Source organism: Meleagris gallopavo, chromosome 3 (genome assembly GCF_000146605.3).
Source record: "Meleagris gallopavo isolate NT-WF06-2002-E0010 breed Aviagen turkey brand Nicholas breeding stock chromosome 3, Turkey_5.1, whole genome shotgun sequence".
NCBI lineage: Eukaryota > Metazoa > Chordata > Aves > Galliformes > Phasianidae > Meleagris > Meleagris gallopavo.
Window position 1 is genome coordinate 34,788,763 of NC_015013.2, and position 24,683 is coordinate 34,813,445.

At 34.6% G+C, this 24,683-nt stretch overlaps 1 long non-coding RNA gene across 1 annotated transcript; it reads right to left on the bottom strand.

Moving 5' to 3' along the window:
* Nucleotides 1-402: 402 nt before the first annotated feature.
* Nucleotides 403-16,020, bottom strand: LOC104910202. The gene is made up of 5 exons (XR_792895.2): nt 15,760-16,020; nt 6,494-6,576; nt 5,827-5,952; nt 3,603-3,711; nt 403-1,746 (listed from the first exon to the last, which is right to left on the bottom strand). It is a non-coding gene; the product is annotated as an uncharacterized LOC104910202 (long non-coding RNA).
* Nucleotides 16,021-24,683: the final 8,663 nt, after the last annotated feature.

The following is a 24,683-nucleotide window of genomic DNA, read 5'->3' on the forward strand; positions in this document are numbered from 1 at the left end:
AAAATATATCCATATTCATTCTTTTAAATGATATATGAGATAATGAATCAGGGTAAGACCTCAAGCATACAAAAAGGGAAGAGTATTATTGAGCTGTATTTAACTATACAAATATAAATAGTGAGCTGTATATCTGTTGTAGGAAAATAAGAATTGGCACTGGTGTGTCAGTATTGACAATAGATTTTTTATGTTTAAAGTTTTGTTTCTCTTGCTTCTGAAGGTAGAATTGGACTCCAAATAATTTCTATTTACTATTCATTAACACAGTCATGCCAGAAAGTTTACACACAAAAAAGTTATAAAATTAGTTACTTAAAATGTATTTATGATTCTTTAAATAATGATAAATAAAGAAATAAACCAAAACCTAAAAAAAAAAAAAGAAAACCTGAAAAAAAACATAGAAAACCAAAAACCATCTTTGAGTCTAAAATCTATGGCTGGAATTATAACTGAGCAAACATTTTTTTTCCCCATTTCAGCTGAAGAAGTATTCCTACTTTTATATTGAAGACTTCTTTTGTTTTGCTGATCTCAGAATCATGGACTTGAACCTCCTCTCAGAGATGTCAACAAAACTCAAGAGTACAGACTGATGTAACTTGAGTAATTTGCACAAGAGAAAGTGAGTCACTATAGACAACAGGAAGAAGTATCTTACTTAAAAATCGTTCACTTGCCAAAGCTTTGTCAGTTCTTAAATTCATTAAGTGCTACTTTTCCTATTTTTTTCTTATGAGTATTACTTTGTGAAACTTTCAGTATTACTTTTCAAAACATTTTTTTCTCAGTTACACAAATTTAATTACCAGAAAGCTTTCAGTAGACATTAGGCTAAAATTTGTCCTTTTTAGTTTATTCTAATTAGAGGAAAAATATAGACCATAAGTAGCAAGGGTAGAACTGATAAAACCATGTTGAATTTGAGTATACATGTTAGTCAGAGGCTGATGTTTTTCTTCTTAATGGCGCTCCTTCTTCTTTGGTCTGCTTTAGGTAGGCTTTATAAGTTTTTATTATATAACCATGAGGAGAGCTCCCCTTCCCTGCCTTTATGGGTAAATTATGGAACAAGGTTTGCTACAAGTTCATAATAAATAATGACAGAGATTTTCAGATTGAAAACCACTATTTTAAGGAAAATAATTCAAGACACTCACCTAAAACCTACAAAGGCCTTTGAAACCTCTTTAGACTATGCTGTTTAGGGATAAATCCCACTGATTACTTCAGTGCAATTAAGTCACTCTTGTCCAGAGAATAGAGGTGCCTCTTATTTGCAGTCAATGCAAAGGCAGAAGATATTCCTCATTGCTATTGATTAGTAAACAAGATGACATCAAACTGGACATGATCTGCCGGACATCAGGTAACTAAGAGGAGGTGCATAATACCTGTAGTATGAGTAGGCCTGATGCTTTTCTTCAAGAAGACAGACACTTTTACCCAACTAAATCTTCTGTCAAACTTTCAGGAACCTCCTTTTAGCCTCTATGCAATCAAGGAATCACTTTTTCTCCCTGTCGGTGTAGCTGTGGTTAAAGGTCAGGATTTCCTTCTCAATAAGTAAATACAGCAGTAAGAAATTATAGATGTATATCATCTAAAGACTGAATCTACTTAACAGCATCAACAGAACTATCAGCTTCTGAGAAACTTATCTTAATTGTTGAAAATCTTCTCTTTATAACTAACAGAAATTGGAGAGGATTTTATCACTGAATTTCCATTCACTAGCACAACCTGTAGAGAGATGAATAATACACAAAAATGAAAGATTAGTATTTTCAAAGGAAAAGACTTCTACAGAAGTCAGCATTAAGCATGAAGGAAATCATCTTGCAAGGAGAAAGTACTGCACCAAACAGGTTGAGTTAATATTGTTTTTGCTGTTTTTCTACCTTGTCTCTCAATCTTAAGCCAGCTAGACAGCATTTTTCTTAGTGGGAAAAAACAGGGAGGGTCAGGCGGAATGACCTCCCTATTTTGTCTCCCAGTGGCCTGCCTCCCATTTACTGCCCATTTACCTTTTGACATCTTTAAGTAGATATCTCTTTAAGTGTTCAGACAGTAAAACAAACTGAAGGGTAGGCAAAGGAAGGGGGAGTGGGGAAAAAGGATATACTGAGGGCTCAAATTGAATATAAGGCATGTGCATCTCCAAATGCTGTGTCTTCTTTCTTCAGACATGGACAAACATGGCCTATTATTCCCTGTGTTCAAAAAATACTTATTTACACTTACATTACTGCTAAGCTACTACTAAGTACTACGTTTTCAAATATCTGTCACAGAGAGTGTCTCTTGGGAGAAATAGGCCATATTTTAAAATAAGTTCCTCAGTTACTCTATTCAGACTTTCTAATTCAGAAGCAGCATTTTAGAAGTTATTAAAATTAATTTGATGAATGAACTGAAGAGTCAAAAATGTTGGCCTCTACTTAATGAGTCCAAGAAATGTATACAAGAAAAATCAATTCATTGAGCACCTGGGATGGAACATAAGCGAGATTTGTGATAATGAGATCTATGGCTTGGAGACCGTCAGGACTGTTGTGGAGAAGTTCTGCAAAAACATTACACGTTCCTGATCTATTGCCATTATCTATTAATTAATCAATTTAAATATTGTGTTAGAAAAATAAAGTTTTAAATAAACACCAGATTCAACCTGTGCATTTTAAATAACGACTATAAACTTAAACAGTATTTATTAGTCAGATGTGCTTATTTTCCTCTACAATTCCTAAAAAGGAAAGCCCTATGGCAGGGATTTAATGCTGCAGGTATTAGCAAAACAGTTTACAAGAAAATGAGTTTGAAAGATTCAAATCAGACTATGAGTTATGTTCTATGTACCAAAAAGCTGATGGTTCTGTAGTTTTTCAGTGTTGTTACTCATTTTTCCTCTTATTGCTGCAGTGTTAATACTGATCTAAAGTTTTTATGTTAATCAGTTCATTTCAATATCTGTAAAAAATTGCAATTTTCAAGTACACAAAAATTTTCATTAAAGAGTAAGGATTTTAGGAAGATCAGACCCATAAAACTATAATTAGGTATATATCTTTTCAAGTTTAACTCACTTGAATGATTTTTTTTTTAAATTTGAGAAACAAAATTGTCTTTAATTATCTTTTATTTGAATCTGACTGTACAACTCCCCATCCTGCATATTTTAAAACAGCTTACAAAGTAGAAAAACTACTTTTTTCGGTATGCAGTTATTCATTTAGCACAAAGAAATTCATACCTAGAAGAAAACTGGAAAGTATAATATTAATTTATTATTTATAGCAGTTCAGCGTGCAGTTTTATATTGATGCATATATAGATTTGTTTGTGAAAGTCAGACTATGTGATAATACTTGGTCAGGGAAAAAACAAAATGAAGTATTAAGTAATGACTTTTTGTCCGTTATGTAAGCAAATATGAATGAGTTACTAAGATATCTGGCTTTAGATATGCTAATACCAAAAGAATAAAGAAAAAGTCAATGATATCACTGATATATTTTAAAAAGAACTAATTCACATCTCAACTAAAACACACATTTTCACATCAGAATATAAATTGTATATCACTGTGACTCTCTTACCTGTATCCAGGGAATAAGCAGAAGATAAGTGTGATCTGAGGAAGGGTAGGCTGAGAATAAATTGAGATAGAAGAACTCAGGCTCTCCCCTCAGCAGCTCTTTCCCTAGCCTGATATATAAAATAAAAAGTTAGGCATATTGGTTTACATTATGGAATTTGGCCACTAGAATCCACTGGAAGGTATTGTAGACCTGATTATCTTCTTTCCTTATCTAAAGTTAAATTTCTGGTTAAGAAGAAATAGGACAAAATGTTCTACCTGGACCTGGTCAAAACATTTTAACTAATTTTTTTTTTTTTAATTTAACAATTTAACATTTTATTTTTTCAGAAATATGCTTGTCATTAAAGCCAAGCATTTCTGCAATGACTCATGGTTTTTTAAGGTTTTTAACAGGAGGATACCTGAGTTTCATAGCTAAGTAGTTAATTTTGAAACAACCTTTTTTAGGGAAAATGGTTGCATGATTTCTGTGTGTTCCATGAAACTAAGCAGATGCAACAGCATAAGATTACTACTGATCTACTTAGCCCTTCCAAGAGAAAAGTTATCTCCACTCTGAATCAGCGCTGTGATGATATGGTTATGAAGTTAATCAGGATCCCACAAGCAGGCTGAATACGAGGCATGCAAACTTTTCTCTAGGAGCATATACATTTTATGCTCATGCTCTAGATAGCTTGACAGCAATCTCTGTCTATACTCTATTCTCCAGAAGATTATCTTAGATATACGTATTTCTGGAGAAAGGTAGAAGAATGGAGAAATCAGTTCTAAGTCCCTAAAAACTTTATGAAGAAATTATAGAAAAGGTGATTACAAGATAAGTAATCTAAATACTGCTGTTAAAACTGACCCCGAGTATTTAAAATACTTTTTATTATGAATTGTTTTTCATTGTATTTGTATTAAAAGGCTCAATTTATCTTTTGTTTACTTTTTATACCTTTGATTATGATTCAATCATAAAAGTTTTGATTTATATTTCTCCATACTTAACAAGAGACATATCTTTTCACTTCACGTTTCATTTCACATTTAGGCATTTCCATTCTACACACTTAAAAAAAATGCTCTATTTTTTTTTAACGAGAAAATATTTTAAGATCAATTTATATAAAGGAGACATGAGTAATGGTTGTTGTTGTTTATTCCAAGTGTTTAATACCTTTCTTAAAATAGCTTTTTTGATCTTGGGTTTTATCTTTAAAATGTCTCATTAATTCCTGTTAGGGAGCTACTAGTAAAGAAAATTGCATGTTAGCTTTTATCAATCTGAATGAATAAATGTTAACCATTCTTAGTTAAAAGCTCTCCTTTTGCTCCACTCAAGTGAAAACACCTAAAGCATTGCACACATTGGCAAATCATTCAGAAGATTAATGCACTTAGGCCTGCACAAAGAGTCAGAGATGTGTATTAGCATTATAGATTTTAATTTGAAATGATGTCAGTCTTTTCTCAGCTGCATTGTACTGCAAGGACTGCCATCTGCTTATAATAATGAATCTGACAATCCACGTAAATGTGATTTGCTGCTCCTTTTGCCGACATAATGGCCTGGATATTGATCCTAATGGTGGAGCATTTGCTGCCATTTCATTCAATAGAAGTGGGAGGAGAGAGTGCAAGAGTGAAATTTCCAGGACTTCTGATGGAATGACAGCCAGGAACAGAACTGTGTTGGTTTTTTTTTCAGTATACGAGGAGATTTGGACATCCCTCATCCTCTGTTTTATTCTAGAATAAGCCACAGAATTCATGACTTTAAACATGAAACAAACAGAAGTCAAAAGGCATGTGAATATTTGTGAGGAAAAGGAGCACATAACAAGAGGGAGATATGCAGGTTAAATTACAAAAACTCTTTTTTATTTTTCTCCTCTTGTTGATGAAAGTTAAGCTGGTAAAAGGGAAAAAAAAATGTAATATTTTCCACGCTACAGGACAAGTTTGGACTCTTGCAATGACTTTGCACTGTGAGAAACAAAACGTCTCATGTGCAGTGTTTTGCATCTTTCTCAAGTTTCTTCACGAGTACAGAATTGTGGGTCCTTCAGGACATTCTTTCCCCAGAAGATGGAACCCAGCTTCCCTGGAAGCACTCACACTTGTAGCTGGAACAGAGGTGAAGTGCTATTGTTACAACAATTATTATGTCTAAGTTGATTCCAAATCCACTGTTAATTTGATTTGTGTATAGGCCTGCAGTATGTTAGTACCTTTATAACAGGATAGATGTCCGTTTCCATGGCACCCAGAAGAGGTAAGGATAGAAAATGCCATTTGAGTTAGCTCAGGAAAGTTTGATTGGTATAAAACGTAAGGTCAGCAGCTTTCAGCAACTCCTGTGACATTCAAAGGAAATTTCTTTAAAAATTAATTACAAGTATCAACATGTAAACTATTAATAAGTTTAACCAAAGTAGTTAAAAGTAAAATATGCTGTTAATTTTACCTCAAGTAGTTCAAAAAACCTGGAAGTTTGACTGAAATACTTCCCTCCATGGGTATTTGGATTGGTGGCTCACACCTGTGCTCAAGCTTTTTAGCATACCAAAGAGTGATATATGAAGACACTCACATATAAGCGCATTCCATAAGTTTTCCTTTACTTCAAACACCTTATCTACTGATTTTTTAGCTTTAATTTCTTACCTTATAGATTGTTGCATTTATAAATGGAACACACATCACTCATTTCAAGATATGCTCAACAATCCATCATCATCAAGTTACTTGATCTCATAGGATTAAAATTTTGAAAAAGTGTTCTCAAAGTGTAAAATCATCTACAGATAAGAGGTTCAGTGTGCATGGAAAAAATATATTATTCTATAAACACAAACCACACAACCTCTTGATTTAATGTGATATATTGTAGAATACCTTGCATCCTTTGAAGAAAGAGGCATTTACTGTTCATCTCCCATAGCACTGTATATGAGTGAGCAATGATTCAGGTGGAGAACCTAAACAAAAAGAGGAGGTATGAAAGAAATACACAAAATAAAAGAACAATCCAAAGTCATATCCAACAAGCTTGCATGAACAGCAGGAAAAATTACCAGATTAGTAGAAACTTATTTTCCTATCTTTAATTTGATTATTTCCAATGATGAAAAACAGCTGTGATACTCACTTGTCTAGTAGAGAATCAGAATTTGGCATAACCAGAGAATGGCATTATTTTCAGCTATGAATAAAACAGTGAGGTGATTTAGTCCTAGTGACAGGCTCCTACATGAAGGACACATAATGTCTGAAACTGAAACATATCTCAGAATAGGGGAGAAAACTTCTTTCTCATCTACCTTCATAATAACTTCCCCTCCAGTGTTTCTGCTCAGATAGCAGCAGATAAAGCCCTTAGGTCTGTCACTTGGTCCCCTCGCACAGTGAATCTTCATTTTTTCTACCCTGAAGACCAGCTTTCCCACAGATCTTCCCCCCTGTGTTCTTCAGGCATTTCTTAGGGCTGTGTTGCTACTTGGTTTCTTTTGCACAAAGAAAGTAAAAGTGAAATTAATATATATATATATAGTTAAAACTGATATAAATCCAGAGTTTTCCTGTCCAGAAATCGTTAGATAAGACCTATTTGTAAGCAGAATAGATGTTTTTAGATGTTTTAGACTGGATCCAACGATTCTTAGCCTCTCTGGTTAGTAACTGCTATCCATATTTCAGTAGTGTCAAAGTTATTGTCAGCTATCCAGTATATATGGGCATGCAGATATTTTATTTTCATTTAGATTTCTAAAAATGCCTAATCATAAGAAGAAAGGCAACAATTTTAGTTAGGTACAAATCCAGTAAAGTTAATTTGTGTTTCAGTCCCAGTTGAGATGTTGTAGGTATGTAACCTACGTAATCTCATGGCTGAAAATCACACTTTAACAGTTTTCTAGGAAAGTGAAAAAATTTACAAGTGAAATAAAAATCTTTAAATGTGCTGAAATACACATATTAGTTTGGACACGTATATCATTTCTTTCAGAAAAGATATATCTATATGTGCATTCATGTATAAATAAATATATATTCAATATGTTATAATTTACTCACATAGAAGATATGTCTTTTCATAGCTTAAGCATATACATCAAACTATATAATATGACTTCATGAAGGAGCATTGAAAAAATGGAAACATAATCACAAAGAAAATGTTTCTTCACCTTATACCAAACCTTTACTTCTTCATGTCCAAAAGGAAATAATATTATAGAAGGAATAAAAGTTCAGCTGGGATTGGAACAAGTTCAAAAGGCAATAAGAACAAGCAGTATATAAAGGTATCTTAACAAATCTCTCCCAGATGACAAGTGATTATTTAATTCAGCAGATTGTCCGAATTGAGGCAATAGCCATAAGCACCCACATTTCTCAAACTTAGCATTTTTGGCAGCATCAGCATCATGGCCTTTTGATACTCTTTCTGAGAAGTGGAAGAACACCAAGACACATAAGAAATTGCCCTGCAAGTTAAGACAGAAATGTAGATTTTCTGCTTCACGTGGAGGAGAACAGGGTCTGGATCTGTGTCAGCTCTGAACTCTGCCAGCAGCTCCCCAGGGGCCACAATGGAATACATTTCATTTGTGTGACAGAAGAGACACCTTTGAAGACTTCTATCCAGGAGAATTATCAAAAAAATTAGTACATTTTACAAATGTAAATGGTCTTTTTTTTTTGTGATATGTCAAGAAATGCATGGTAAGTATATGATTATGCCTCTCATAGTGACTTCTTCAAGCTTTGCCTCTCCAATTTAACAATATCTTCTTTTCTGTAAACACAGTTAAAACCACCAAGTGAGAAGAGTCTATTTTTGAGTTTACAGGTATGAACAGAAAAGAAAGACTTTCTGCAGGCAAAAACAAGAAACAAAAAAATGTTTGTCAGTATTTCTTAATCAGCAGAAAGGGAGCAGATGTCAGCCTGACGGAATTTAGAATTTAGATGAGCTGTGAGGCCACACTCCTGCTACCCTGCATCTGGTTTGGAAAGAAAGAACAACCTGTGTTTGGTTAATCCCATCTTGTAAATACAACTAATGCATAGATAATTAACACATCATGATGAGGGCTTAATTTTACATATCTTCATTTCTACTGATTCTTCAGAAGTGTAACTCTTCTTCCCACTTGTAATTAAAACAAAGGCTGTGCAGAGGTGAAAACACCTGAACTTATTCTGATGCCAAGGTGAAGTGAGGTAAAATTTCCTTTTCAGTTCATGTTCTGGAGAACACAACATGGATTATACTACATATGCATATGTTTCTTTGTGAAGGACGTAATTACTAATAACAGTATTTTTAAGACACCTCTGAAACAAGAGGTCTTGGAACATCATGGTGCTATTTAATGAGAGCATTAGATTCATTGTATTTATCAATGTATTACTAGCACATTGTATACACTTATATACAGTATGCTATCTGTAAATCTAGACTAACATAAAGACATACTTCCATGGGGGAATAAGACTTCTTCTCACTGTTCTCTTTGCATCTACCATATAGTCCATGCAGAGAAATCTGTGCGGACATATGCTCTGCAGCAAATATTTGTCTTCATGAGTGATGTACACATGGAAAGAGTGTTGTCCTACATCACATAAAGTAAAAACAATCTGATCCTCTATGATTTCAAACCACGAACTCATCCTATGGACCATGGATTTTTGAAAACTGTAGAAGAAAATGATATGTTGATATGACACCATTATCTACATTAGATTCCAAAATGTAGATTGGAATCTACATTAGATTCCAAAAAAATAAAAAAAAAATAAAAAATAAAAAAATCACAAAACAAGGATTGTTCTTTAACACACCTGATTGATTCTCTTCCTCTGTGGTTTAGGCAAGTGAGCCAAGTACAGACATCTTACTACCATGTAAAATACTTCTGTTAAGGAGTCTTTGTTTATACATTTTTCATGCAGAAAAGCTTAGCGAAAAGAATAACTCCTCTGTGACTCAGCTAACCAAATGTTCCCAGTTGTCTTTGTTTTGTTTTCAGTTTTAATACTTTTATGCTTAATTGTCAAGTGAAGGATAAGTTTGTCATACTGCTCAAATAACAAAAGAAATACAATTTTACTATACAAAAATGTTCTAGCCTTGTGCCACTCTTGCAATTAAATTTGTCCAATATCAGTTAGGTGCAACAAAAATTTTGTAGGTAATAATTGGCAAAGAGAGCTTTCTGTTTTTTTTTCTTTTTGTTTTGTTTTGTTTTGTTTTTTGGTAGTGGTGGTGGGTTTTTTGTTTGTTTTGTTTGGCTTCGCTGTTTTTTTGTTTGTTTGTTTCTGTGGCTCCATTTCTCTAGAACAATGGCAAGAATTGACATTGTTTATTCAGTGTAGAAGATAGGCTGTCAAATAAAGCAAGACAAATGTGATGTCCTGACTGATTATTTCCTTAGATACTAAATCAATGAGCTTATTATCACAGCAATTACATTACTAATGTAAACAGATGCTGTACGTAGAGAACTGGTTAACAATTAGGTGCTATTTTTATCTTAACACAAGAAATTATTGGGAACACGTTATATTACAAATAACATTTGCTCTTTAGTTCATATGTATCAATTAAGTGAATACATGCTGTATCACATGATTTTACATGTAGGAGAGATGTACTGTGAAGTGGTAGTTTTTCACACATTTAAGCTTGTCTAATATTTATCAATGCCACCATTAACAATTTTATTTATACCAATCTGTAATAAATTACAGGGATTCCAAAATAAAAAAGTAACACTGCAAATCTGCCAACAAATTAACTCTGCCAATTTAGCCTCAACACAGACTGTTATGCAGTTGATAATGAAATCAAAGAACAAAGCAATATCTTGGACAATGGTTAAAATTGTATTCACATAACTTAACTTGAACTTCCAGTTGATTTTACCTCATAATAGTTTCTTCTATGTTTCTAAACCCTTCTCAGTTATAATCTTTATATATGTGCATTAGAAATATCTGGTATGTATAAAATACATTGTAGGTCATTATAAATATAAAAGCATTTATATGTCTTTATAGGAGAAGGCAGCTCCTTCCTATAAAATTATCCAAACAGCTCTTAAGCTGCTATGAAAAACTGAGTGTTCAAGTTATGTATGTTCAGCCAAAAGAGTTATGGGGAATCAGAGTAAATGTGTATGTGAGTTCTGCAAAATAGGACTGTTAACTAGTATTTGACCTACTGACAAGATATTTCTACCTAAATTTGATGGTCTTTTAATTTGAAGAAGACTAGCAATTGCTAGTTGTGAAGATACAGAGCCAGTCCAGATATAATGCAGATCAAGTTAGAAAAAATATTTGTCAGATGTTGTTTTACCAAGTGTAAAACTGTTTGTAGATTGAAAAGAATTGACATGGAAAAGCTCATGCTCATCATCGTGCTGGATGTAAAGCATCCATTATTTCATAAAGCATTTCTGAAGCAGGAAGACATTTCCTCAGCTATCTAGAAAATCTACACTGTTTTTATGTTCTCTCTCTATATAGCTGAGTATTAATTGAAAATTACCAAAGAATAAATATTTTCCCAAAAGTCTAGGTTAAGTAAACTACGAGTTTTAACAGCAGAGAATGAGCCAAAAGTTTCTACTTCAAGTTTTAGCCACGGGACATTTTCCTATTGAGCACTGCAAGATTTTAATTTCATGTGATATTACATACAATGTGCTAACATGTTTGGAAGCAGATCATTTACGATATTTACATTCTGCAAAACCATTATATATGTACACATGTGCCAATAACCTCCAAGAACGTTTTTCTAGTCTGGTGCCCGGTCTGTACCACTAGTGAAAGCAGTAGCTGTCACTACTGCATCACTGAAAAAATGCTTGCAGGATTAACCTCATAGCAGCAACACACTTGGAAACCCACTCATAGGCAGTATATGAGACTTAACAGTCAAAACATATTTCCTCTGGAAACCATTCAAAATCATTTTTTGCTTGCGAAGCCTTAGTTCCATGATAGATTTGAATCCTAGATGTTTACAGTCTTACATATATTTTCTGAAAGTAAGTGTATAATTTGGCATTTTTTATTCATAAATAGCCAAATCATTTTTGTCAAAATTGATAAAAAAAAACACCTTTTAGTAAAAATACATGGAGATCAAGTAGAAAACATTGGTGAATGAAAGAAAGCAAGGTTAAATTGTAAGCTTATTATGGAATATATGACATGTTCCACCTTTCCCCACAGAAAAAGCCACAAATTCATAAATAAGGAAAATAAAAATGTGCTTTTTTAATTGTTAAAAAGAATCCAACACATTGTCATATCTTTAAAAACATTTGTGTCAGGGAAGTTGCAGGTAAAATTCCATACCTAAGGTTACTCAGAGGTCACTCGCGATAATAATAATAGTAATAATAATAATAATAAAAATAAAAATTAGCACAAGTTCAAAATTCATGGAGATTTCAATATGCAATAGATAAATCTTCTAAAATAAAATGTACATTTATTACATATGATAGGTACTTCACAGTTATATCTATTTTAATATCTGTTAGCTTTGGTACACAGTATTAGTCTCTGTCTTCAGAGAATCTCTCTCCCTCCTTCCCTCAAAATTTAATACTGTCACTTTTGAAATACTAAAATAAAACAGCTTCTTTTTAAAAATCATTTTTGATGAAAAAATAATATATCTTTGTTTAAAACCACAAACTAAGCATAACATTAAGCATGGTTTCTGTTCTTTGTGACTGAATAACTTACTGGCTTTCTTATATACTGGTTTCTGGTGCAGGGGTGCACTGCTGATCCAAAACATATATGAGGAAGAAGAGAGAGCCCTTGGTTCCACAGTTTACACAGAAAATAATGATAAGTTTGGCACAGAATGCTAAGCAAATATTGTTGCAATATTTAACTGTCACCTTTTTCTAAAATTAAGTGTTATTTGAAAAGGGGTATCAAGCTCATGCTCTCTCTTTTCCAAAATTTTTGAAGTCTAGAGAAAAAAAGTTATGGATGTGAATTTTCCATTTAAGAAAAAGAACTAGTATGTTGAAGAAAAAATGTTTACAGTCACTGGTTGTCATTATTCTGTTTTTTCTCATACATATTTCTGTCTACATTAAGTTATAATATGACTGTGTGGTATGCTATAATATTGTAGCTCCATAATGTCAGTGTTATTACAAGAGGGCTAACTCAGTCAATAAGATCGAAGTGAGGCCAAAGAGATTTGCAAAATTGTGTTCCATGTCTCTATTCCTGTGCTTTTTTAATATGAGTTACTTTTTCTAATTGTATATAATAGCATCTTTATAGCAAAAACATTGAAACAAAATCTTTTATAAAAACATCATTTTTACATCTCGCAAGAAAAGATATCACATTTCCCAGACACGGATGACTTGTTTTTATTTTTGAAGGTCTGGCACTGTTTATTTATTTCTTCTGGAATGAGTAATAAATAAGATAAAGATTTTTAGTTTTGTGGTTTAAATTTCTTTTAAAATCATGTATTATTATATTGGGCATAATAAATCAAATGGTTTGCTATCTCATCCACTACCCAAGCCATTCTATTGATCTGTGATGAATGAGTTCCCAAATTGCCTACTGTGTGCTCTATTCATGCACACTGGAATGCTTGTTTCAGCTATCCTTTCTGTTGAACTGGAAAAAAAAAAAGAAAAAAAAAAGAACAGTAAACCTGCAGGTGTGGGAAAATTAAGAAGTTTTGCCAAGAAGGTCAGACTCTTGGATGTGCTGAACAGCTCTAAAATGCCCTGAAATGTAGACTAAGGTGCAAGACATCTGCCTTTCATTTTCTCACTGTATCTTAACTCATACAACTCTCAATCAAAAACTAGAGGTCTTTTAAAGTTAGATCACATACAGAGGAACAAAAGGAAATCTTAATGCTGGCTTAGCCAATAACTGGTAAACATTTAAAAAGGGAATATTTTTCATTTCTTCCTTTCATTGTACATATGCTACACAATAATGTATTTATAAAAAATAAGTAGAACTCAATTTCCTCAAGGCTGTTTTTTTCGCTTAGTTCTTTCACACCCTTCCAAAGGTTTTTAGCTTATCACCGCTCATGGCATTCTAACCTTTGTGCAAGAGTGAACTCTGTTTGTACTTAGGAGCGGCATTGCAGGTCTTGTAAATGACATAGAGCTGAGCAGTGTCTAAAACACGTTTGCTTCAGTATATGAAAGAGCAGGCAGGGAAGCTGGTTTTGAAGAAACAAGGCTGCAAGGGAGCTAAAGTACACCTCACTTTGACATACAGATAAATTCAATTCAAAGAAGGGAATTAAAAAAAAACAAACAACAAAAACCACAAAAAGTACTGGTGTCTCATCACTTTGAAAACTCAGCTATTATCAAATTCTTAATAAGGATTTAAGGAACTAGATGATAAATATTAATCTCTCATCAAACTTGTGTTTTCCACTGTTATTTACCACCTCAGAATCATAAAGAATAGATTTAAACTTTCGTTTGATTTAAAGCAGAATCACACGCCATTTCTCTCATTCCAGCCAGCACTGTGCCCTCGCAGCCCACGAAAGCCAGATGTACCCTGGCTTTTAGACTGGATATAAAAAAGAATTTTTGCCCCATCCCTGGAGGTATTCAAAGCCAGGCTGGATGTGGCTCTGGGCAGACTGGTCTACTGGTTAGCAACCCTGCATGTAGCAGGGGGGTTGAAACTAGATTATCATTATGGTCCTTTTCAACCCTGGCCATTCTATGATTCTATAATTCTATGATACTATAAGGGTGGTGAAGCACCGGAAAAGGTTTCCCAAAAAGGTGGTGGATACCTCAGCCTTGAAGACATTCAAGGTCAGGCAAGATGGAGCTATGAACAACCTGATCTGCTGTAGGCGTCCCTGTTCATCACAGGGGAGTTGGACTAGATGACCATTAAGGGTCCCTTTCAACTCAAACAATTCTACTATTCTATGATTCTGTTTTTGATATGGAAAAGATTTGTGTACATTTGCGTGGTACGTGGCTGTGAAGAGACAGAGGAAAATGTAGGGAAAGCTGGAAGCACTCAAATGCTTAAACACAAAACTAGAACTGTGAAAAAATATTTTAAAGATAACTCACCAAAAACACTTAGAAGGTTAGAAAAACAATGGGATTTGTTTTGTTCATGGAGAAATTAGAATCTGTTCGTAGTGGTTAGTTTTTTATTAATTACTATTCTTTTCCATGAGATTATACAGACTGTTGTTTGATTCCTTGTTTTCTCCTGGAGGTAACTATTCCAATCTGTCTTCCAATAGAACTTTCCTACATCCGCTTTCTACCTTTGCTTCAGCAGAAGAGTAGTCAGTCAATAGGCCCATGTAGAGCCACAGCAAAAAATAATGAAAGTCCATTAAAAAGAGTCACAATACAGTATTTGCTATCATATTTGATCATGTTGGTAACAAATTTGATTCTAAGTCAAGGAATAGTATTTCCTGACTTTCAAAGTTTGGGCCTAGATTACCACCAAAGCCTTCATGCATTTCCTGCAGAAACCAGAACACAGCCATAGTTAACCTAATAATCTCTGATCGCAATCAGACCTAAAAGCACAGAATGTTGTTAACAGATTGATTATTATGATGATTATTGCTTTACACAGTTTGCTGTGAGTCACTGGTTTGGGTGCAATAGTTCTCATATAAGATTCTTAGAGTTCCAACAGATCAGGTATTTTGGTCAACTGCTTTTTAAAGGAGACGTTGAATTAGAGCCGCTAAATTCCTTATATTTTTATGCTGTTGAGAAAATAATTCCACTGCGTAACCTTTAAGAGTTAAAGTTAACTTTAGTTTAATGCAAAGACGCTGTTGTTGCTAAAACAAGGAGCAGAATTCATTCCAGATAGTCATTATGTTAGATCTTTGAAGACTTCAGAGGAAATGAGTGTAGAGTCTCTAATAAAGCATTTACAAGCCAATTATGACTTTTGTGCATTTCTAGACTGGAAAGATTGGCTAATATACTAAGATATTCAAACCAGCTAAATAATATTATATGCACATAAAAATAATATGAAACTTCAGTTTTCACTACAGTACTGTAAATTAGTATTTGATACTTAATGTAATAAAGTTGTACATGTTCTGCTACACTTACCAGAAGAAAAGGTTTTTCCACTCACACCGATGCATTATTTATTGATTGATCAGGAGAAAATGATACATGAAAGTAAAACTTTCTCAAATTATCCACCTTTCCTACCACTGAGAGAGCACCAGACAAACAATACCATCCTTTCTGATATCAACAGATAGGACAGTTTACTGATAATTCTAAGAGATCTGTTGAAATTATCTTAATTAAAATTTTTGCTCAATGTTCAGAGCCTTCTAGAGATGATTAATGGAAATCTGTAGCACTGAGTGCCAGTCCAAAGGTAATATGCAGTGTGCATACTTATTTCCGTCAGAAACTGCTGGAACAAGAACAGCAAGACCAGTAAGCAGCCTTGCCTACAGTATCAATGCATTTGCTTTACAATTGGACATAATTTTGATCTGCTTGCAACGATCAGTGTTCATATTTTCACACATTTTTACAAAGGTGGTGCAACAAAAAATGCTAATCTGAAACAAAATATTTGTCACTTTGCAAACCGAGAAAATAAACTTATCCTATATTAATTAATATTATATCTCAAATCTGGAGGAGCAAATGGATAAAAGGAGTTATTTTTCCCATTTTAAGTATGTTTAAACAAAACATAATAGATCACAAGTTTCAATTACTAACAAATGCATAAGTTTGAAGTCATAAGTTTTATAACCCTCAAAACCCCATAATAACCTGATAAATATTAAACAATTTCCTTGGCCTTACCCCTTATTACCTTGATTTTTTCTCCTACTCTTTTCTAAAACCAAAATTGAAATGTTTTGTTGTGCTGATCTTTTCATTGTAATTTATTTTCAAGCTGATTTTGAAAGCTGTTTTAAAGTTCTAACTTTACTGAAAAAACAACTCCTGCACAATAAAATCCTTGGGAAGAAATGTGATTTATGCAGATGAATTTGTTAACAAAATTTACACATAAATGAGAACTTCTTTTTTTTCCATTCCAGTTGCTATTACAAAGAAACACTGGGAAGTAAATTATCTGTAGAAAAGTACAAGATAAAAAATGTATTAAAAGCTGTAAGAACGAAATTGAAATGTCAAACATAGTTACTTATAAAAAACAGGTGATAGGCTCGTCGTAAGCTACCTATTAAAAAGAGCAATCAAAGTGAACTAAACTGGCTTCATTTCTCCTACCAAACTTTGGGTTCAAATCCTCCACAGGTTTATTGCCTGTTTGCAGGGTTTCATTCCCTTTTAGGCATTTTAGTCTTTTGGAATGTTAGGGCTGTATATGATAAGACTTTTATTACTCACATCCATAACACTGAAATTCTGCTAGATGTTTTAGTAAAACCCACATAAATGCTTTTCAGCAGTAAGATTTTATGCATGCCATAGTGGTAAGCCAAAACTGAAGGAAGAAATGCTTGTGACCAAGGCTGCTTTTGGCCACAGGACGCTATTTCCTGAGGACCCCTTACTGCATGTCAAGCGCGCTTCCCCCTCACCCAGTCTCACAACCCTTGTTAGCCTTCTGGTGGTATGACAACGCCTCCAATCCGGTCCCTGCAGCCCCAGAACAATGGGACCGGGGGCATAAAGCATAGCACTGTGACTGAAGCCTCCTGGCTGGCAGGCCTTTTCAAGCTGATGGGAAGCAAGGCCACTTGAGTTGGATATGGCTGGCTTGTCAGTTCCTGACAACAAACTGTATTTGGTACGTGGTGCATTCAGGGGCAGTGTCATGCTTTTGTCTGGAGCCATGCTGCCTTTCTCTAGGCCAGCTTCTGACTGTTGTGGCCAGGCAACTGTGTAGGGAAATCCACCCAAGCAGAAAGGGCCTCCCTGTCCAGTGATTTCTCACATTTAATTACTTGATTTTCCTTTCCTGCAGTCAGGAAGAAAATGGAATTACATCATGCACCATGTAGCCTTGGAAAAGGACCGATTGTTTCTAATAGAGCCGCTGGTGACAGGAACAATACATGCTCTCCTTGTTTCACATCAGATATTAGATCCTCCAAACAAGTCTGAGTGCTCCTGGTCAGATCTTCAATAGGAGACAAAGGGAACCAGGTTTCTCTTGTGTCACTCCCTGCATCCCACAAAAAAGAAATCTTCATTTAGGCACACTTCACCCTTTCTTACTCTTTTCAAGCATCTTCCAAGATTCAGCAAAAGCTTTTGAAACTACTGCTCTATTACATGGGATTTGTGAGCTGTTACTTTAATCTGCCCATAAAAAAAAACAAACCAGAAAACATTTAAACACGTACCCTTGCAATTTAAGTCAGCTGTGAACATATCCAGTTGTAAGTTTATAGTCACAAAGAAGCATGTGATGGGTCTGTGGTATTTAGCTCTGCGAAAGCACAGTGATGACAGTTTATTACATTAGATATGTTTCCCACGGGCAGACAAATTACGTTAGGTATCTTTTGAGATGTTCCAGCAGTGCTGATACTTTTGTAGAAAAAAAAACATTAGAATGACCATGTTTGGTCAGACCAATGGCACATCCCACTTAGTACTGAGTCTCTAATGGCAAGGAATGGAGAGCCAGGGAGAAGCATGGGTACTTAGAATACATTTTACATGTAATAGAAAACATAGAAGTACTTCCTCAGAATTCTTTGTGCAGGCACGTGGCCTAATGACTTTGTGAACCAGAATACTTCGTAGTCTTGGATGGATTTCTTTCCTGCCCACCTTGGCATTGACATGCTCAGGACCTGCTGCACTTGTTACACAAAATGCCTAAAAATGCTTTCCTCACACATCTCCCTATCCCAGGGAAGATGCATATCTGAGAATCTCTGGGACACAACTTTCTTCCCAGAAGATATTCACTCATTACCATCAAATGTGAAGAGCAGCACTTGTGCTTCTAAACAATTTTAAAGCTCTGAGCAGGTGTTATTTGCTGGAAAATTGATATGTAGTACCTATAACAAGGCTTTTCTCAGATGAGGAAAGAGGTGAGGTCTAGAACGGAAGATGTATGAGGAGTGGCTGAGGTCCCTGTGTTGGCTCAGTGCAGAGCGGAGGAGCTGAGGGGAGGCCTGATGGTGGCTGCAGCTCCTCACAGGGAGAGAAGAGACAGCGCTGAGCTCTGCTCTGTATGACAAGGCCCGAGGGAACGGCATCGAGCTGTGTCAGGGAGGGGTAGTTGGGGGTTAGGAAAGGGTCTGCATCACAGGGCAGTAGGCACGGCCCCGAGTGCTGGAGTTCAAGGAGAGTTTGGACACTGCTCCCAGACATAGGGTTTGAGTTTTGGGTGGTCCTGCATGGAGCCAGAGATTGTACTTCACCATCCTTGTTGATCCCTTCCAAGTCAGGCAATTCTATGATTCAGCAATTAGTTTTAAACTAATCTGCCTATGAGAAAAATGCAGGAAAAACACTCTTACCGTTAACTATTAGAAAAGGAAGCCACTATTTTGAATACCCAAATTAAAAAATTACTTATCTTCTCCAATATCAATATCTGGTTTTGAACTGAATAAGAGGAGCATTGTTCTTTCTTGGACAATGACCACGGAGCCTCCTTACATCAAAAAGCAGGACCAGAATACAATCACAATCACAAGCAATACTTGTGGCAAGCAGACTTCAGACAGAGACTATATCAGGATAGGATATATGGAAGAGCAGACAGTATCAGCTGGTAACACTCTCAAAATACTAATTACTGGACCACTGCTTCCCAGATGATCATTCAGATGACTATATTGGTGATAATAATATTAATGCATATATGTTGTATTATCTTAGTTATTTCTTCTAAATAAAAATAGGTTTCTCAGTCTGAGAATCTCTAAAGTATATATGCTATCTTCCTGCACTGAGAAACAGAGATGTCTCTAAGGTTTCACTGACAACTTTTGGATTCAATATTAATGAACAGTGCAATAGGAGTCCATATGGTTGGTGAGGCCTGAACTGGAATTCACAGGACATCAGTCAGAGTACTACAGGAGTCAGGTCTTATATATTTTTTAAAGTGGTGTTTCTTTAATCATATATTAAGCCATTGATGTGAATAATGAAAGAGGAGGGACAGATGTGCCTGAGCAGTTCAGCTAAGCTTTTTAAATGTTTTTAAATTATTTGTTCAGTTGTAGACTTACATTGCTTACCAAAATAAAAATAGATTAGACTCATCTAAATTCTAATCACTACTCTTATCTCATTCGTCTCAGGTAAACAGTATAAGATAAAATTAGCCAAATGTAGAAGCTTCTCTTTAATAATAGCATTTTTTTTATATTTTATAGGTTTTAATTCTGAATTAGAATGAAGCAAGTAATTTTGACATTTCCTAACTAGTGACTGTGTTCATCACAGCAATAAAATACACATTTTATAAATAATATTTAAAATTTTCAGAAGAATAACTCTCTAAAAGATCAGAAAGCAGAAGAAAAGATACACTAAAAATGGTTTTAGAGGCATTTCTGGCAAAACAGGTTTAACACAGAAAGAGTCAAAACTAATCCCTTTGTACGGAAAAGAAAAAGAAAGAGAGAAGAAAAGGGAGAGAAGGGAAGTCATATAATGTGCTTAACAGTATTATTGTACAACTGTCTCTTCTGTTGCAGGTTAATTTTCAATTGGAGATTGGAGTATGTAATGACTTTTTAATCCATTGTTTTAATCTGTTTAGAATAGGACACTTCACCATATCTTAAAACAATTTGTTGAATGTAGTAAGCAAACCCTGTAACAAAGAATAATGAGTGACAAGCAAAAGGATTAAATTGTGAGGGCTGCTCCAAAAGTGTCGTGTCCTATTTTATTATGTTGGTCCATGACGTCAGAGGCAGATATTGGTGACATGACAGTACAGGATGAACCTTTCCATCAACTTTCTGTTACATTTTGTTGTTATGCAACAGATATCAGCAGAGGAGCAGTCTGACAAAATGGTGTCTGATGTGGAAGTGTGGATGAAGCAAAAGAGTGTCACTGAATTTCCCCACGCAGAAAAAAATGACACCCATTGACAATCACTGATGCTTGTGGAACACTTGGAGACCAAACACTGGATGTGAATAGAGTGAGGTGTTGGGTGGTGCATTTCAGCAGTGGTGACAGCAATGGTGGGTCATTTCTGCTGGTATAGGCTATTACTCATTGCTGGTGAAAGTGCATAGCTAATGATGGTGACTGTGTTGAAAAAGATTGCTCTGGAGCTGAGAATTTGCACTATCAAGTAGAGTTATTGTACTTTTTGTGTCTGTTGTAGTTTCCCAGAAAATAAATATGGACATTACTTTTGGAATGACTTACATACATTAACTTGTGTGTGAAAAGGCTGCAGTTGGTAACTTGTATATACTGTGCTGGAGCAAGATTGAAGGTCATGTTCTTCCAGAACGGAGAATGATGGGACGAGCTGGAGAGTTTCTGGATGCAAGAACTCACTAAAACTTGTTTTATCTATTCTCCGTACAAGTCTGTGTAACTCTAAGATGCAAGATACAATTATATTTATCCTGTGAATAGGCTCTCTCAATAAATTCGGTGTCTCCTGAAAACCAATAATTTTGACAATTCCTCCCACTCTTAATTTACAATCAGCATATTAAACATCAGACACAAAGTTAAGTTCATTCCTTAACGTGTTGAAATACCATTAATGTTCAAAAGCTTTACTGAGGAATCGAGTGTTAAGATAGTCACAAGTCTCATCTGAGCCTCTGAAATATAAAAATATTTGACTTTACATGTGAACAACTTCCAATGTGATGTCAAAAATCCTTGAATTATTTTAGCATGCATGTTGCTATGCGATAGTTTAGAAAGTTTTTTCAGGCCTCCTCAAGTAACTGCTATTTTCACAGTAATGTATGGCTTCAAAATAACATCAAAGGGCACAGTATTTTTCTGGCATTTACAGTAAAACTGAAATTGATATGTTCGAAACGCCAGAAGTCAACACAGACACTGAGCTCAAGTAATGAAGCCCACACCTCCATAAGTAACACCATTAGCATTGACTAGGTGCATGAGTAAAACACAAACACAAAGTCATGTTTCCTGGCTACTCACTTTAACCTTTAGAAACACTTTTCCCATGATCACAAAATAACTCAAACTATATTTTGATTCAATATTTACATGTAAAGGCCATTTGTTAAGTGCACATTTCAACATACAGCAAAATGTGTGAGTGCAACAGGATTGAAGTCTTAAAGCAGGTTTGACATGTATCACATAGGAGCATTGAAAAGGTAACTTGAAAATGGAGGGGTTGTTTTAAACTTAACCTTTAAGTGAACTTTGTTGCTATAAAGTTGAAGAAGTTTAAAATAAAAAATAACACTTTCTTAGCCAGTTTGGATTTCCTATTCAAAGACCTAGCTCATCTTTAATCTTAACTCTATCTCTAAAATCTTGAATGCGGGAAAAGGACAGAGACTATACCAGAATCCTTTATCAACAGATACATGGGAATTAGAAAACAACCCTCTGCTCATTTGCCAATAGCCTTTGCAAGTCACCTAATTAGATGATTAAGTCATTAAAGGGATATGCACATCTGAAAAGCGTCTAGTCAGCCTCTGAAATCAGAGGAGATAAAGACAAGACTCTCATTCCTTTTTTCTCTTACACTGAAAAGGTAATTAATCCATTTAACTGCCTAGCTTTTCTATAGTAAAAAGGAGAGACTGAAGCAGGATAGCTTTTCAGAAACACTCTTTGAAACACCAGAATGACAAATGCCTCTTTCTTTGGCATGCCACATGAAGAGGTTAGGCTTAGACCCCAGTGATCAAAATTATTTATACAAGAGATCAGCAGCAGTGTGTATATTACTGATTTCAGTATTTTGGATGTTACTACCTGCCAATTTGAATTGTTGTAGTTCAGTGCAAAGCCTCTTTCTAGAGCATCATTTAAAGCTGGTAAATCAATTCTAGAGAGTTATTTATCAGCATTAAATTCCTCCCATATATAGGCTTCACAGTATCAGTCTTGGGTGTCATTGGCAGCATAGAGAACGGCTTCCAAACAGCAACAACAACGTACGGTGATTTTCTGGACCATACTGGAAGGTGGAATGTTAGAAATGACAGAAAAACATGTCTTGCCCTAGCCATCATTTCAGTCTACCAATTACATTGAAGATAAGCCAATGTACCCGTGCTCAGAACTAAGATCTCCTTTTATGTTGGATTAAAGGTATAATTCTTGTTAATTTTTTTAAATGTTTGCAGTATTATGACTATTAAAAAAAAAAAAAAGCTAAATGGCACTATTAGCCTAGCTACAAGAAATAGACCTCAAAAATAAACATAATTCACAATACTGTTTTCAAGTGTCTTCAGAAGAGAGCTTGCAACTTGTGTTGCAATAACTTGGCCTCATCATTTCATCATCATGAGAGCATTTGAACACAGGTTACAGTGGACAAAGGTCTTGCATACTACTGTATCATTTGCTCCTCCAGAATTAAAATTGGTGAATGAGATAAATTAAAAAAATAATATAGCTATGAGCTTCACACCAGACACCTTTTCTCTGGCTTCACTACTCTCAAATTTTTCCTAGGTCCAACTACAGAAATCCCAGCAACTTTAAACATCAGAGGTCAATAACAAACATGAAAAGCATATTTTTATTATTAACTGTCACTGTAATTCTAAAATCTGACATCTACATTAAAACAAGTTCTGGTTTTATCTATATTTGGAGTAAGACCTTAAGTTATCTCACAAGTTTTGTGTTTACAATACTGTAACTTTAATTGGAACATTAGATGATTCTCATAATTATTTATCTGAGAAGGAGTTCAGCATTGACTTGGTGTGCTATTGTGTGTAACCTTGACAATGATAGTACTACATCAAACGCAGCAAAAAATAGAGGAATCATTTTGAAACCTTTAGTACACATTTAATGCACATTTTAGTAGTATATTTTGACTGAAATTTTTAGTGAGGTTTGACACGAGTCTTGACGTATGGATGGACAACACTTTTCAAGTTTTGAGACTGGTCTATCATGATGTGTCTGCATCTGTGCACACCCTCTTGAGAGAGAGTACAAAAAATGAATCAATAGATCCTTAAAACTCCATGAATTGTCAAAGAAGTCAATTGTCACATTGATATTAAATAGATATTCTGTCAGAATGAGTCCCTTTAGGAAAAATGATTATCAGTCATCCTCAGTTGACAGTAATTTAATAATAATGCCAGCATGAATTATTAATTTATAACAATATTACAAATACTCTGAAAATTTCTTGTCATCCAGTGCCTAGGAGGTGACAAAAGAAACTTTCCCCAAGTTAGCAGAATTTCTCTGAAAACAAATTGATTTAACAGCATTAACTTAGTAATTATTCTTTACTTTCTTCACTCTTCATTAATTGTGTGAGAGCCTACAAAAGCTTTGTTTTTTCCTTCTGTTTTATAGGCTTTATATTTGACATGAAAAAAATCTCATGATTAAACAACAGTTTATTTCCATCCCACAGTATTTAATGGGACTCACTGTATTTTAAAATCTTTTTTATTTAAAATATGAAATGTGAGTGGTCAAATGGCAAAGAAATATCTGTCTTGAAAATCTCACGAACAAAACAAACAAACAAACAACAAAAACGAAAACACAAAAAAACCCTCACGAACTTGTACAAGAATGTCCAGGTCATAAATAGATCAAAAGGTACTGAACATTATTTAAATGGTAAAAGCTTTAATCGACAAACACTAATCTATATGCATATTCATTATAATATGAGAAACCAGAAAAAAATAGCATCAGAATCAGTTTTTGAACCACCTACAAAATTCCTCTGAATTCTAATCTGATATATCAGAAATTATTTTCTGTCAGCATAGAAAGAGAAAACACATTGTTTCACATCTCTGTATATCCTAGTTTCACAAGGAAGGGAAGGGGAGCAAAGTTGAAAAAATCTGCTACAAACTCAGCCTTAAGCAAAA